The 15,358-nt window shown below is 41.6% G+C and overlaps 1 pseudogene; it reads left to right on the top strand.

Annotated features, from left to right (window-relative positions):
* Positions 1–13,456: 13,456 nt before the first annotated feature.
* LOC148029904 (pseudouridine-5'-phosphate glycosidase pseudogene) lies at positions 13,457–14,014 on the top strand (annotated as a pseudogene).
* The last annotated feature ends 1,344 nt before the right edge of the window (positions 14,015–15,358 follow it).

The following is a 15,358-nucleotide window of genomic DNA, read 5'->3' as shown; positions in this document are numbered from 1 at the left end:
AAAAAGGTCATGTACTGGATGTCTACAGTAATTGACAATAATATGCTAGGACATATTAGAAATGCAGAGAATTCATATGTAGCTGGGACCATACTTGAAAGTATGTTTTCCGTAAATACAAAGGCACGAAAGATTCAACTCAAGAAAGAGTTGAATACATTGAAGAAAGGAAAGATGCCTATCAATGAGTATGTCCTGAAGTTAAGGAGCATTGCAGATGCCTTGGCAGCGATTGATGCAATGCCCGATGATGATGATTTGATGTCATCTACCTTGGGTGGACTTAACAATGAAAAGGCTTGGAAGTCTTTTGTAACTTCCGTATATGTCAGAAAGCCATTTTTAGATTTCGATGAGTTGGTCTCCCTTATGATCACTAAAGAGATCAACATTCAGAGTGAGACATCTGAAAAAAGTGGTGAACAGGTCCAAGCTTTCTACTCCAGTTCAGCAAGGGGATGTGGTAGGTCCTCTTCAAGAGGCCGTGGTACAGGACGTGGTAGTGATAACTAGCAAAATAGATTGAATCAACAATTTGGCGATATGTAGGTTTCAGGAGGTCGTGGTAACTTTAAAGGCAGGGGGAGCTTTAGAGGAAGAGGTGGATGGTAGAACGGAGGTTCTAACAACTCCGGTATTGTGTGCCACTACTGTGGCAAAATAGGTCATATTGCAGCCCAATGTTATGCTAAGAAAGATGATATTCGTAGTGGTAAGTTACAGCAAGGAAACTATGCATCGTCTTCACGTCAGAATGAAGAGAGAAATGAACATTTGTTTATTATGTAGCATATGCTTAATGCTATTACAGAAAAAGAGAACACATGATGATGTTTGATATGTTTATTCACGTGCATCCAATCATATGATCAACCATGCAGAATGGTTTGGAGAGATGCAGGATTTGCAAAATATAGGTTATGTGCAGACGGGTGATGATTCATGCTATCCAATCTCACACATTGGAAAATTTCCCTTGTCCTTGCATGATGGTAAGACAAAGGGTCAGATGATAGAGCAAGGGCTGTAAGTCAAATGTATTACATGTGCCATCTATTACAAAGAACTTAGTGTTAGTCGGTCAAATGATAGAGCAAGGGCTGTAAGTCAGATTTAATGCAAAGGACTGCTTTGTAGAAGACTTCAATGACAAGTCCATGTTGGTTGCAAAGGGAAGTAGAGTTGGATGTATGTTTACTCTAGATGTTGGAATTCCTATTATGAATGCTGCTATGTATGCTAAAGGAAAAGATGTTGTTGCAGATATTGAAATTTGGCACAAAGGCATTGGACATGCAAATGTACAAAGATTGAAATTAATGCAGTCCAAAGGGTTGGTTACAGGTTTGCCTACATTTAGAATTGTAGAATTTCATAAGGTATATGAAGCATGTGAGTTTGGTAAGCAGGCAAGACAACCATTTTCACATGACAGAGATGTAAGTGGAAATATATCCTTGATGTTATGCATACAGATATTTGGGGGCCTACACAAAATGTATCTCATGGAGGCAGTTCATACTTTGTCACATTCATTGATGATTGTTCTAGAAAGCTGTGGGTATATTTTATGAAGGAAAAGAGTGAAGCTTTTGAGCACTTTAGAACTTTCAAGGCTACAGTTGAAAGAGAAACAGACTTGAAAGTAAAGTGCTTGAGGTCAGATGGAGGGGGAGAGTACCTATCGAATGAGTTTAGTGATTTTCTGAGGTCTCATGGGATAAAGAGACAGTTCACATGTAGGTATACTCCACTGCAAAACAGTGTTGCAGAAAGAAAAAATAGGCATATTGTAAAAGTTGCACGGGCATTAATGAATGAAAAGAATATGCCCATACATTTTTGGTCTAAGGCTGTCCATACTGCTGTCTACGTGATGAATAAAACTCCCACAGCTGTAGTTCATGGGATGACTCTTGAAGAATGCTTTAATGGCAAGAAGCCTGATGTATCGCACTTGAAGGTATTTGGCTGTGTTGCATATGTTCATGTGCTAGATGAGCTATGGAAGAAGCTTGATCCAAAGGCAGAAAAATGTGTCTTTATTGGATACTCTTTAGAGCAGAAAGGGTATCGCTATTATAACCCTGTCACATGTAAGTTCAGAGTGAGCAGGGATGTCATCTTTGATGAAATGAGTAGTTGGTATGCATCTAATGGTGATGCATTGGATGATGATGATGATCATGACACTCATGTGCAGGCTGAAAAGAAAGAATCACAGACTCTTAATGGACCAAAGACATCATCTAGTAGTCCTTGGTCTGGGAGTCTAAGGAGTAGCTCTACATCTTCAGGTGCATCTAGTAGCACTACAGGTAAAGACAAAGGAAAGAATAAAGTGTCACATGGCATTCATGCAATTCTTTATGGAGACTCCAGTGGCTGAGAGAGCTTGGATGATGATCTTGGTATTCCTTCTGTGATGACACCAGGTGTACAGAGAGCTCATAGTAATGTAAAGGCTCCATTGAGTGATCCGGTAGTATGCAGATCTAGCAGGATTAGATAACCTGTTAAAAGATTTGGTTTTGAAGGTTATGCAGCTCACCATTATGCTTATATGGTGAAACTAGTTGAGGATGTTGAGCCCACTTGTTTTGAGGATACTGTTGGTCATACTCATTGGGATGCAGCAATGGATGAGGAGATGGTTGCATTAGATGTCAATAAGACTTGGGATCTAGTATCATTGCCAAGGGCAAGGAAGCTATTGGATGTAAGTGGGTTTATAAGATTAAGCACAATGCAGATGGTTCTATTAGTAGGTACAAAGCTAGGCTGGTTGCCAAAGGCTATGCTCAGACATATGGTATAGATTATGAAGAAACCTTCAGTCCAGTCGCTAGGATGGCAACTGTCAGATGTGTGATTGCTTTGACAGCAGTTGGAGGTTGCAGAAAATGGATGTGAAGAATGCCTTCTTGCATGGTGATTTGCAGGAAGAAGTGTATATGGATCAGCCATAAAGTTATGAAGATTTAGAGCATCCCATGTATGTGTGCAGGTTGAAGAAGGCGCTCTATGGGCTCAACCAAGCACTTAGAGCATGGTCTGACAAGATCAGAGAGTATCTTGTAATATTGGCTTTTATGTTTGTGATGTTGATCACTCACTTTATGTGAGAAAGGGAGATGCAGGTTTGGTCATCATAGTCATCTAAGTGGATGACTTGATTATTACAGGTGATAATGATAGTGGGATTGTTGAAGTCAAGGACTTTTTGAAGAAGAAGTTTGAGATGAAGGATTTAGGTGAGCTAAGGTACTTCCTTAGCATTGAGGTGATCAAATGTGATGATGATATATGGCTGTCCCAAAGACAGTATGGCTTGGATATGTTGTCCAAGTATGGTATGATAGCATGCAAACCACTTTCAGTCCCGTTGGAGCAGAATGTAAAGTTGAGTGCTGATGTTGGGGATGAGATAGAAGACCCTACTATGTTCATCAGGATAGTGGGGAGTTTGATCTACATGACCATTACAAGGCTAGACTTGAGCTACGTTGTTGGTCTTGTGAGTCAGTTTATGCAAGTACCTAGAAAGCCACATTTGGATGCAGTTAGACACATATTGAGATATGTGAAGTTCACATTACATTATGGACTTTCACTATCTGTTGTCGACGCACTTCAAATTCTATGTGGACCATGAAGCCTTGTCCTTCCTCATGAAAAAGGCCAATGTGAAGGGAAGAATGATGAAATGGCTCCTTTTGTTTCAAGAGTTTGACTTTGAAGTGGTTACCAAACCTAGTCGCTCTCATGTCCTTGTTGATCATCTGTCACAGAAACCTCAAAGCGATGACGAAGAGCAAGATGGTCCAGATCTTCCTAATACTTTCTTTTTTCTAGTTGAAGCTATTACCCCTTCGTACGTAGATATATAGCCAACCTCCTAGCAACCCAACAGTATCCCCATGATATCTCAAGTGATGAGAAGAAAAAGCTTATGTTGGAATTAGCCCCCTACACCCTCTTAGCTGGTGCTCTACATAAGAAAGGAAAAGATGAGGTCCTACAGAGATGTGTTGTAGGAGATGAGATTGGAATAGTATTGAAAGTATGCCATGACAAGCTCTGTGGTGGACACTTTGAAGGAGAAGCGACAACAAGAAATGCCTTTCTCACAGGATATTTGTGGTCGACCCTCCACAAGGATGCCTATGACTATTGCAAGCATTGTGATACTTGTCAACAAATGGGAAAGCATACCAAATCTAGTGCCATGCTACTACAACACATCCTCCACTTAAAGCCATTTGAGAAGTGGATAATTGAATTCTTTTGTCCCATTGATCCACCAACCAGAAGGAAGTAGAATAGATACATCTTAGTCTGTATGGACTACGTGACAAAGCAATGTGAAGCCAAAGCTTTTAAGTGGGATGATGGCAACAACGTGGCCCTATTCCTATATGAGAATATCATCACCCATTTTGGTAGTCCCCTAAATCTCCTAACTGATAGAGTACTCACTTCCTTAACAAGATTATGGAAGAATTGATAGAGTTGTACAATATCTGCAATCGTAAGTGCACACCCTATTATCCTAGAGCCAACGGCTAAGGTGAAGTTACCAATCACATCCTTTGTTTGATTCTAACAAGAATGATTACCACACATCATCGTGATTGGGACGATCAACTTACGAAGGCCCTTTGGGCGTACAAGACCTCCCATAAGGCTCCTACATGACTAACTCCTTTCCAATTGGTGTATGGAATAGAAACAGTCTTTCCTTTCGAACTCGAGCTACCCTCTCTATGCGTGGCTATTAAAGTACACTTGGGAGATGACGAGTCCCTACACCAATGTCTCTTGCATTTGGAATGTCTAGATAAGACTCGCAGGATAGGTCTACAGTACATGAGAGCCATGCAAGCTCGTAGAAAGGCCTATCATGACAACTTCATTAAGTAGTAGGAGTTCAAAGAAGGCAACTTAGTCCTAGCCTATGATTCCCGATTTGGCAAGTTTCCAGGAAAGCTTCAACAATGCTCAATGGGCCCTTATAAGGTATTTGCCATCAACCTTAATGGATTTTGGGGTAAAAGGCCCTTGGATCTACCCGTGTACAGTGACCGCCCATATTCTTTATTCATATATATGGGATAGTGCAATAAGGCTGTCATATCACTTTTGGTCAGCACCTACATTGTGTGTACTCTTCTCTCCCACATATCGCTCTTCTCCTTCTCCACTGCCATTACATCCCCTTCAACAGATATCAGAGCTTTGGATCAGAGCTTGATCGTGGAGCATGGCCTAGCATTACTTCAGCCCGGATTGAAGACCTAGAGCTTGGAGCTTCAATGCCATGGCTTCTTCCCCTCGAGGTAAGACTTCATTTCTTGCCTCTCCCTAGCCCTCATAGGCTCTTTGCAGGTGTTCCTTAGCTTCATTGAGCACCTTATATGCCCCCATTTGCCCCCTTAGCCTCAGCATAACCAGCAGGCCCTGCAGTAGTAGCTCATGCTTTTTTGCACCCATTTGAAAATTTGACTCAAAAATCTTATTTTTTCTCATATCTCAGGCATTCAGAACCCGATTTAGGCAAGTTAAGAGTCTAACTTGGGATTTTGGCACGCTCAGGATGCAATGGCGATGTCAGATCTACCAAAATTCGATCACATAATGTTTTGCAATAGATTTGGGTTGATTTACAGCCCTTGGGATGTTTGCCCAATGTTTTGAGTGCTTTGGGACTTGGTCTGAGCTTCCATAGCTCGATTTATGCAGGGATTTACTGTTGTACATTGTTTGGGCAGAAAGGTTTTATGAAGGGCGGCTTATCCATAATGTTCTTTATTGACATTCAGGCGTCCTATTGGATGGATTGATGCTTTGTCATCATGGTTTATGCCCGGATATGCTATTTGAGAGCTATTGAGCCTTGATTTGGATGCAGACACTTTGTTGTTGGTTGGGATTTATACTACCTTAGTTGACATGTTATTTTACCTCCAATTTGGTTATGCCTATGGTCTACGAATGCTCTCGAATACTCAAGATGATATATTGATGTATTTGGATGATGCCACTTTGATGTTTATTCTCTCGGATGCTTCTTGAGAAAAGAGTAGAGCTCAATTCTTGGTTCACTATCATTTTCTTTGCAACTGGCATTTCACTTGACAAGGGTTTTGCCTCATGCTACCCATTATGGAACTGATGTTTGATGTCTGATGTGGATGCTTTTGGACTCTCGGCTGCAACATGGCAGATGTTTGGGCTTGAATCGACTTGCATTTGAGAATTTTTTGGAGCAGTTTGCATTTGGTTGGCTTATCACTTATGCAGCTTGGATGATATTTGGCCCTTAATGCCCCGATTATGGATATTGGATTTACTGGGATGAAAATACATGTTTGACAATGCTTGCTCCATTGTCTTGGTAATTGGTTATTGAGTTTTCATTCCTCATTGATGCTTGGTTCTTTGTGGGTTACTCCTTGATTAGTGAACTTATTGACAGTGCTTCACTTTAGCAGTTATGGCTTTGTTGCTTCTAACTTGCCTAGCTTATATGCTAGTTGGGTTGGTTTTGCCCATATAGGTCAGAGAGCAGTGGCTCTTGATGCTTACCTAGATATGCACTTTGTCTATTTTCATGTACTTTACAAAGCTACTTATTTGGATGTTGTGGTATAGATACTTGGGCCTTTCTTGGAGCTTGACTCTTGCAGGATTTTTTGCCTCTTGCAAGTCTTGGCTTTTCCCGGATGGCATTATGTACTGCAAAGCTATGCTTATGCATATGGTTATGGGCTGATTTCATGGCTGAATACCGTATGCTCTTATGACAGATGTCTTATTCTTTACCATACTATGGTTGGTTATGTCATGTAGTTGGCTATGACTCTTCTTCATGTGGGAGCTTTTGCATCGTTGGTTGATGCATTTATGTCCTCCCATCCATTGAGGTTTCATGAGCCTTTGCAGAATGCTTCTACCACTAATGTACTTGCAAATTATTTTCTTTATGAGAAGGTTCCCTTTGTTGGGACAGCCCACGACTCCTTGAGCTCCATGGATGCTATGTATAGCCCTATTCATGATGACTTAGATTCCTTGTCATCTTCTATAGATTCTTCTTCTGCAAATGTATGCTTCCATTGTGGGAAGATTGGGCATGTTAAAAGAAAATGTTTCAAATGGATTAGAGAGCAGCGGAGACAGAGATGGTGCAGAGAGTTAGAGATACAAGAGATGTAGCGGGTGTCAATACTGTTACTAGTGGTGAGGTACATGTTGTTACCCATGATGATGGAGTTGAGCATGTACTCCTGTCATCTAGTTTTCCTACAACTTCCTTGCTCAGTGATATGGTCTATGCCTCAGATTAGCTATTGGATTTTATGGCATCTTGTCATCTTACTCCACAAAGATCATGGTTCTTTACTTACAAGGAGTTTGATGGATGCATTTCTTTGGGCCTTGAGAAGAGTTATGATATTCTTGGTATAGGGGATATACACATAGCTTTGCCTAATAGGACTTCTCTTATGCTTAGGGACGTTTTACATGTTCCCATGCTCAATAAGAGCTTGATTTCTGTCAGTCAGCTACATTATGTAGGTTACTTTGTTTCTCTTGAAGATAGGTCATAGAAGATCTGTCGTGGTTGCTTGGTTTTGGCAAGAGGTTCTAGGGTTGGTTCTCATTACCGAGTGCATGTCTTTCATGTGGGAGATTCTATGGTTGCAGTTATCCGCATACCACATGCATTGTTATGGCATTATCATCTAGGCCATATGCCACAGAGAGATGGAGATCTTGTCTCGTTCAAACTCATTACTGCCTCCTATGTCACTTATAGATCTTGATACTTGCCCTGATTGTACTCTTGGTCCTTGTAGAGTCCCCATGGCTTATGGTGATTGTATGAGGCATGCTCCTCTAGATCTTGTCCATTGTGCAGTATATGGACCTATGCCTTCCTAGTCACTTGATAGAGCGTTGTACTTTGTGACCTTTGTTGATCATGCTATCCACCATGTTTGGGATTTTCCCTTGGTGTAGATTGAGGATGCTACTTGGCCCCTTGGCCTTTTCATGGGAGGTTGTTTTGATACATGGCATTCTTGCCATTCTCCTCTTTCAAAAGAAATAAAAAAGAAAAAAACTAAATATATATCAGTTATGGGAAAAGATGACTTTGGTCTATCATGCCGACCTATTCTTCGAGAAAAGATGGAAACACCCTTGAGAGTAGGGAAAAAGAAAAGAAAAGAAAATAGGATTAAAAATAAAAGCAAAATTGTTATGGGAGAAAAGGAAGAAATTTCCTATCATAACAGGCCTTGTTCCAAGAAAAGATGGCACACACCCTTGGACGGGAAGTTGGCTATGAAAAGAGGTGGTAACACCGCGTAATCAAAGACAACCAGATCTGTAGGAGAACTCTTGCACTAGAAGTTCCAAAGCTAGCTCCCTTGGTGTGCTGAATCCTATAAATTCATCAAGTGCTTGTGATCCCTCCGACATATGATATCTTCTACAAACAATCGAAGTACTAGACTTGTTGGCCACCTCTCTAGGTACATCTATTCATCAACCAATCCACGTTGGCATCATCAACCAGATGAAGCCGATCTTCATCAACAAATCTAGAGCAATGTGATCTTTCATCCTAACGGGATGGGGATGTGAGTGCTACCCTCTGTATTCATCAACAAAGCGTGAGATAAAGAGTGGGGTGAGTTACCATGTTTTTCCCTTTATATCCAACAAAGAGGTGAGAATTGTGAATGGGGAGTTGCACACATGAGATGGGCCTCTCAATGCACAAAGCACAAAATTGTTTCTATGCACGATATTATAAGGCTCTCTAGCCTTCCTTTCCAACATTGTATGTTGGCACATGGTAGGATGCACTGTTGCACCATCAATTGCAAAAAAGGCATACAACCTTTGCACAAATGGGCATAAGATTTCATTAATTGGATGTGAGGAACTCGGTTGCCCTCCTGTTATCATCAACAAAGTGTGGGATAATAGGGGGATTGAGCATGATTGATTTCCCTTTCTTCCCAACTGAGAGGTGAGGATCGAGGGACGTTTTGATAGTTGGAGATAGGTACGTTCATGTTTCCCTATGTACACACAGGATAGGCCTCCTCTGCCCCATCACTCTACACCTCATTCTCTTTGGTGCACTACACGATAAGGCACCCTAGCCTTCCTTCTTACACCTATGCCAAATGGGTTGGGACGCACAGTTGCACCATAAATTGTGCACATTGGCATACTCCCTCTGCACTATTCCCTTGTCGATTTCTAAACTAGATGTGAGCCATGGGTTTCACTAATTTTTCATTGAGTGGCGTGAGCCATGGGGTGAGTGACTAATCTATGATCATTTCAACATGAGTGATTGTCAAGATTGAGTATTGTATACCTTGCCATCGATAGCCTAACAAACGTTTCAACAAAGTTACCTCCCTGGGTTCTACTGCATAGTCCTTGCTATGCTGGATGAGTGTGATGTGGTGATTCGTAGTACCTCCTGCTACAATTAAGATCCTTCATGCAACAACGATGGTTTCCCTTGATCATTTGCGAATCGGGCCAAGTTTTTCTAGTCCTACCCCTTTTGATTTCAAGATTCAGTCATGTTTTAAGTGTGGGGATGTATGCATATGGGTTAGATCCTATGTTAGGCTCTTTTTGTGTCATCAATCTCATTTATTAAGGTCCTGAATGTGGCGATGTGTCCTTGTGTATCCGTTATGCATACCCTTATGGAAACATCCCTATTGGACAATTTGAGTGTTTAAAGTCTTGGTTCTACCTTAAGGGGATCCCTTCCCCACCCGTCCATCCTCTTTTCAACCCATTTTATTGTTGTTCTTTGTTTGTTTGCCTTTTTCCTTTGTTTTATTTCTTTTCAATGTGAATGCACCCTACATTTACCAAAATTACAATCAGAGCTTACAGCCCTATTTGTCCCTTTGAACTGACCACTTTTCCTTTTTCCAACTCCTTGTTCCAAGCCACGGATCATGAGTTATTAATTTTTTAAGAATTTTTTCTCCATTTAACGTGTTTCCATGTGAACCTATATTTTCCTCTTTGGGACAATAATTTGATGTGATAGCCATGATCTCCACTTTCTTGGAGACATTTTCTATTTTTACTACCCATCATTTTGATGTACGATTTTTCCGTTATTAAATTTTCCGTATTTTCAAGAATTTTTTAATGCGTTCTTGACCATTTTTCCATGTGAACCTATTGCATGACCCTATCACACTCGTTTCCTTGGATGACTTTCCCCTACCCTGTTCTGACCTAGTTTTCCATGTGAATGTCCCCGAATGCCATCCGAACTGCGTTTTGACATGACCTCCCCATCCCATGAGCTTCCCTTGACATTTTTTCTTTTTGTTGCTCTTCGTTCAGATAGATAGATCTCTCTGTATTATTTTTGGACTTTGTTTTAGTTCACATTTTTGTTGTTTTTCCCATGTGAACATGCCTTATCGTCCTCGGAACCACATTCAACCTTACCCATCTTAATTTGAGCCATTCCTATGGACATTTTTTGTGATCATCTCGTTGGGCCTCAACTCCTAGATCTTTTCGTATTAGTTTTTCTTCCCAATTTTGGGCATGTTTTTATAGTTTCTCCATGCAAATACTTCCTATCCTTGTCAGAATGGCGTAATGGTCCATGCTTGTTTGGCACATCATTTCACCTTTTTTCCTTCTCTCCACGCTTCCTTCCAATGGCTGGATGTTTTCCAATTAATTTTTGTGTGCTTTGTATGCCTCATTTTTCTTTTTTTTCTTGTACCCAGGCCCATGGTTTGGTTTATCAACGCGTGTTGGTGCATCCGTCATGGCGACTTCCGCCCGCACACATTCTCACACACCCCCTCACTTCTCGAACCATAAACTTTTTTACCCTCACCCCATGCACAAAGCACAAGACGTGGGGGGACACCAGTCATCACAACACATAATACCTACTTACCCCCCCTTTTAATTGTTTCCCCCTCCCCTAAGTCGTACTGCCCATTTTAATTTTCCCCCCTTCCCTAAATCCTAACCCCCTACCTCTAATTTTCCATCCCTTCCTTATTTTCCACCCTTCCACCCTCGTGCCCCTTCCCACCCCCCTTTTCCTTAACTACTCCCCTCCCTCTCCACCTACCTGCCTTCTCCGCTTCCTCCTCCCCACCCTCTTCTCCTCCTTCTACTCCCCTTCTTCTCTCCTCCTTCCCCTTTCCCGTCCCTCTCCCCCTCCCACCCATCGAAGACACTCATGCCTCTTGAAAACCCTCGTGCGTGGCCATCTACTTGCTGCTCGCGCCTCCTAGGACACTGCCTGGCCACCTACTCGCCACCTACGCCTCTTGGACATCGCCTGGCCGATTAGGTGCTCGTCATCGTTGTATTCGTCGCCACTCAAAAATAGCCTCACCCCTGCCCGTGTCCCTCTGGCCCACCATTCGATCCTACCCACCACCCTTCCCCTATCCCCCCCCAACCCATTCTTTGGTCCCCTGCCCATCCTTGTGACCTGGCCCACCCCTCACGTACCCCCATACTCCACTCCCTTTGAAATTTAAAAAACACAAAATAAAATAAAAAAGAACCACTAAATACTACAACATCAACAACATAAAAACATATAAGAAAACATTAAAACAACCCAAAAAAAGGCCCCCACCCCTCTCAACTTCATTGAAAACAACACAATATTTAAAAAAAAACAAAAATAAAAACCTAACTAACACTTCAAAAACTCTATATATATATATATATATATATATATATATATATATATATATATAAACCAACACCCACCCCTTTGGAAAAACCCCCACCAGAACACTCACCAACAAGGCCCCCCACTCCTCACCCACTTATCTATCTTACCCCCACGTTTGTTAGCCCCTGTGTTCCTTTACGCCTCAAGTGCATGTGACTACATGTTTTCTTCTGTATCGTGCACACGTCTACCTTCTTAGGCCTTGTTCATGCGCGGATTTTTTATCTCGTTGTCGTATTGCTGCGCATTCGAGGTGTGAAAACCACCCAAAAGTTGTGCGTGTGATTTGATACTTTGTACATACTTAGTTGTCATGTTTGCTCTTTCATTCTATGCTGAAGACAGAGAAGAACAGGGATTTTTTTGATATTTTAAGATATGCCGATTATGGGTTTTGTGAGGAAGTACTAAACTATTTCCAAGAGATGCAAATCGAAGTACATTGGAGGATAAATATGCCAAATGTGGGAGCTTGCTTGATGTTCAGCACATGTTTGACTGCATACCACAACGTAATGAGTATTTTTTGGAGTTTCCTTATCCTTGGCTATGTTGACAAGGGAATTCAGCTATTTGCGTCCATGACGAGGGTATATGACACTATGGTGGACTTACTAGGATTTTGGCTTGGCAAGTGGGAACAACATTAAGCCTATTCCTTTTCATTTGTGTGCAATACACCACATGCAGAGTATTGTAGTAAAAATTGAACTTGGTTAAAACTCTTTGTATAGAGTATGCTGTGGTGAATACTCTCTATATAGAGTATGCTAAAAACAAAGGCGGTCTTTTTTAGGATTGATTATGGAAAAAGGTACCAAAAATGATTGGAGGGAAATCTGGAAAGTGGGGGAGTTTTTTGAACGTTGGAACGGAGGAGGATGGCACGGTGGCGCAGGAAAATTTGGCAGTGGTGGCTAATGAATATAGAGGAGAGAGAGGAAGGAGAATGCTCTGCAAACAGGGGAAGAAGGAGGATAATACGGACACTAATCTGGGAGAAAACAAATGCGCTCTGCAATCGAAGAGATGGGGGAACTAAAACAGAGGAAAAAGCTCGGCAATTTGGGGAGACACAGCTTCCATTACCCTTTGCAAGTCGAATAGCTTTGGATTCAAACCGAAACCTACGAAGAGAATACTCTCCCTTGAGGCCTGCAAAGTGCACCAGTACCCTTTCACAGAGAATCAACCTGTTCAGACCACTGATTGGGAGCAATATGTTGTGGAAATCGCATCTGACATTGTGAATGAACAAAGCCCAAAGAGACTTTTCTTAGTATGAGGGAAACTATACGAGTTACTCGTGAATTGCATCCCACCTAAAATTGTTCTGAAGCGGTTGCTACTAGAACTAATGAAGAAACTTGACTCTGAGCTGAAACATGAAGTCTGCCACTGGGCAGCTTACTATGAACATCGAATGCAATTTGGGGGTACGAGAGAGGATTGGGGAGGAAAGAAGACGGCGACAGAAGAACTGTGACGATGGAGGAAAACTGAGAGGAGCACAAGTATCAGTTGCTTTGAGCAGATTACAAAACCCATAAAATATACGACTATGGATATATTAAAGACATGGACTAATGTTGGTCTGATATATACTCGGGAGGATATGTTTACTTCACAGACTTACCCCAAGGACGAGATATCACATGCTGATGGTGAAAAGCAATGGATGTCTCATCTGATTTAACAGAGCTTGGAAGGTCGCATGTTGTTGTTTTCTGTGCTGGTGTCAAGTCAATTATTGACATTCCCAGAACGTTAGAGTACCTTGAGACTGAAGGTGTTACTGTTATTGGATACAAGACCAATGAATTTCCTGCTTTCTTTACTCGCCACAGTGGCTGCAAGGTACCTTGTCGTGTTGATTCTCCTGACGAATGTGCAGATATCATATCATGTCTTCGATTTCCGAGGCTTATGCAAACTTGTTTAGGGGAAAGAACCCCAACATGACCCTCCCCATAGGGTCTCATACAAGGTGCGAACTCTAGTTTGGATTTACAGAGTGGACTACTCATTGGGGTGCCAATCCTGGAAGAACATGAAGCAGTTGCCAAGCCGATTGAGTCAGCAATCAGTAGATCTTTGCAAGAAGCATTGAAGCAAAAGATTAGTGGAAGCACAATCTCCCCCTTTTTACTCAAAAGAGTCAATGAAATTACTGGTGGAGCCTCGCTTGCTGCAAACATAGAACTGGTTAAGTCTTCTGCAAGAGAAGTCTGATGACAATGTGACCATCATATTGAATGATATCTCATCGTGGTTGGATGATAGAATAAGGTCCCAGTCCGTTCATGACTGAAGATTTCCATCTTCATATGTACTAAATTATTGTTACCCGAGGAGAGACTTACCGAGTATCGATGTTTCGTATTAAGGAGTGATTTTGCTGGTTTTTCTCCTATGCCAAGAACAGATTTGTGACTTCAAATTCCTTATAGTATTGGACATTATTATGATCTGTACTAAAACTGTTTTCTAAACCTCTTGTATATACCTCTGAGGATCTTCTGTATTCGTCTTTTATTGTTGTTGTAACTATTCTGAAGAAATATAAATATGATCCTTTGTGGAGGCCGCCACAATTGACGATCTATCCTTCTATCCTGAAATTATTCAAAGTCCTCAGTGGTCGTGACTTCGCTTTCGAAAACCCTTCGACATCTTTGGTGAACCCGACGTGAAAGCGTTGCAGAAATTTCAGGATGGGAGACACTTCAGCCTCTATTTCAGCTTCTTCTACAATTCCAGCTACCTCTACTTCAGCTCCATCTATGACTGTTGCGTCAAGTACTTCAACGGAGGATCTAAAACAGATTTTGCAGAATATGTCCATGTATATGCAGCTCCAAAATCAGCAAACACAAATGTATATGCAGCAGCAACAACAATTGCATCAACAGCAGTTGTCTCAGCAAAGGCAACTCTATTCGGAGCACGAGAATGCAAACAGCGCGACTAAGGCTATTGAAGCAGTTGAGAGTGAGAAGAAGCTATTTGACGGGCGTAATGTTTCAGCATATTTGAAGACATATGAGATCAAGATGGGGTTTTTTGGAGTTCCTGCTGGACTTATGAGTAAGTACTTCCTTCGTCTTGTCACACCTGCTTTGAGGACAAAAGTGACTGATCTTTTTTTTCAAAATACACATTGGCAAGATTTTAAGAAGGCTCTAAAAGAAGAATACTTCCTTGAGGACTTTGGTATGGCTACTCGGTGGTCATTCCGAGAGTGGGTCTACATGCCAAACAAAGGTCTTGTTGCTTCGGAGTTGATTCGAGAATTCGAAGAGAGGTATAGTCAGCTTGATGCCATTGAACAAAGAGCATTGGATGTTGAAAAAGTTGAGCTTTTCTTGCAAGCTGCAGATCCTGCTCTTCAAGAAGAATTGGGTGAGCTTCTTGAAGATCGCACGAAGCCTATGGGTCTTAAAACTGATTGGCAGGATGCTCAGGATGCAGTCTCGACTTTGACCAAGAGGAGGATATGGAAGACTCGCCTACAGAATGGTTCCATGACACCTACACCATCATCAGCTCCTATGCCTACTTCTATCCCTGTTATTT

The sequence above is a fragment of the Lygodium microphyllum genome, chromosome 10 (genome assembly GCF_053477565.2).
Source record: "Lygodium microphyllum isolate KBCC chromosome 10, Lygodium_microphyllum_v1.1.10, whole genome shotgun sequence".
NCBI lineage: Eukaryota > Viridiplantae > Streptophyta > Polypodiopsida > Schizaeales > Lygodiaceae > Lygodium > Lygodium microphyllum.
This window is presented reverse-complemented; position numbering and strand designations above follow the sequence as displayed.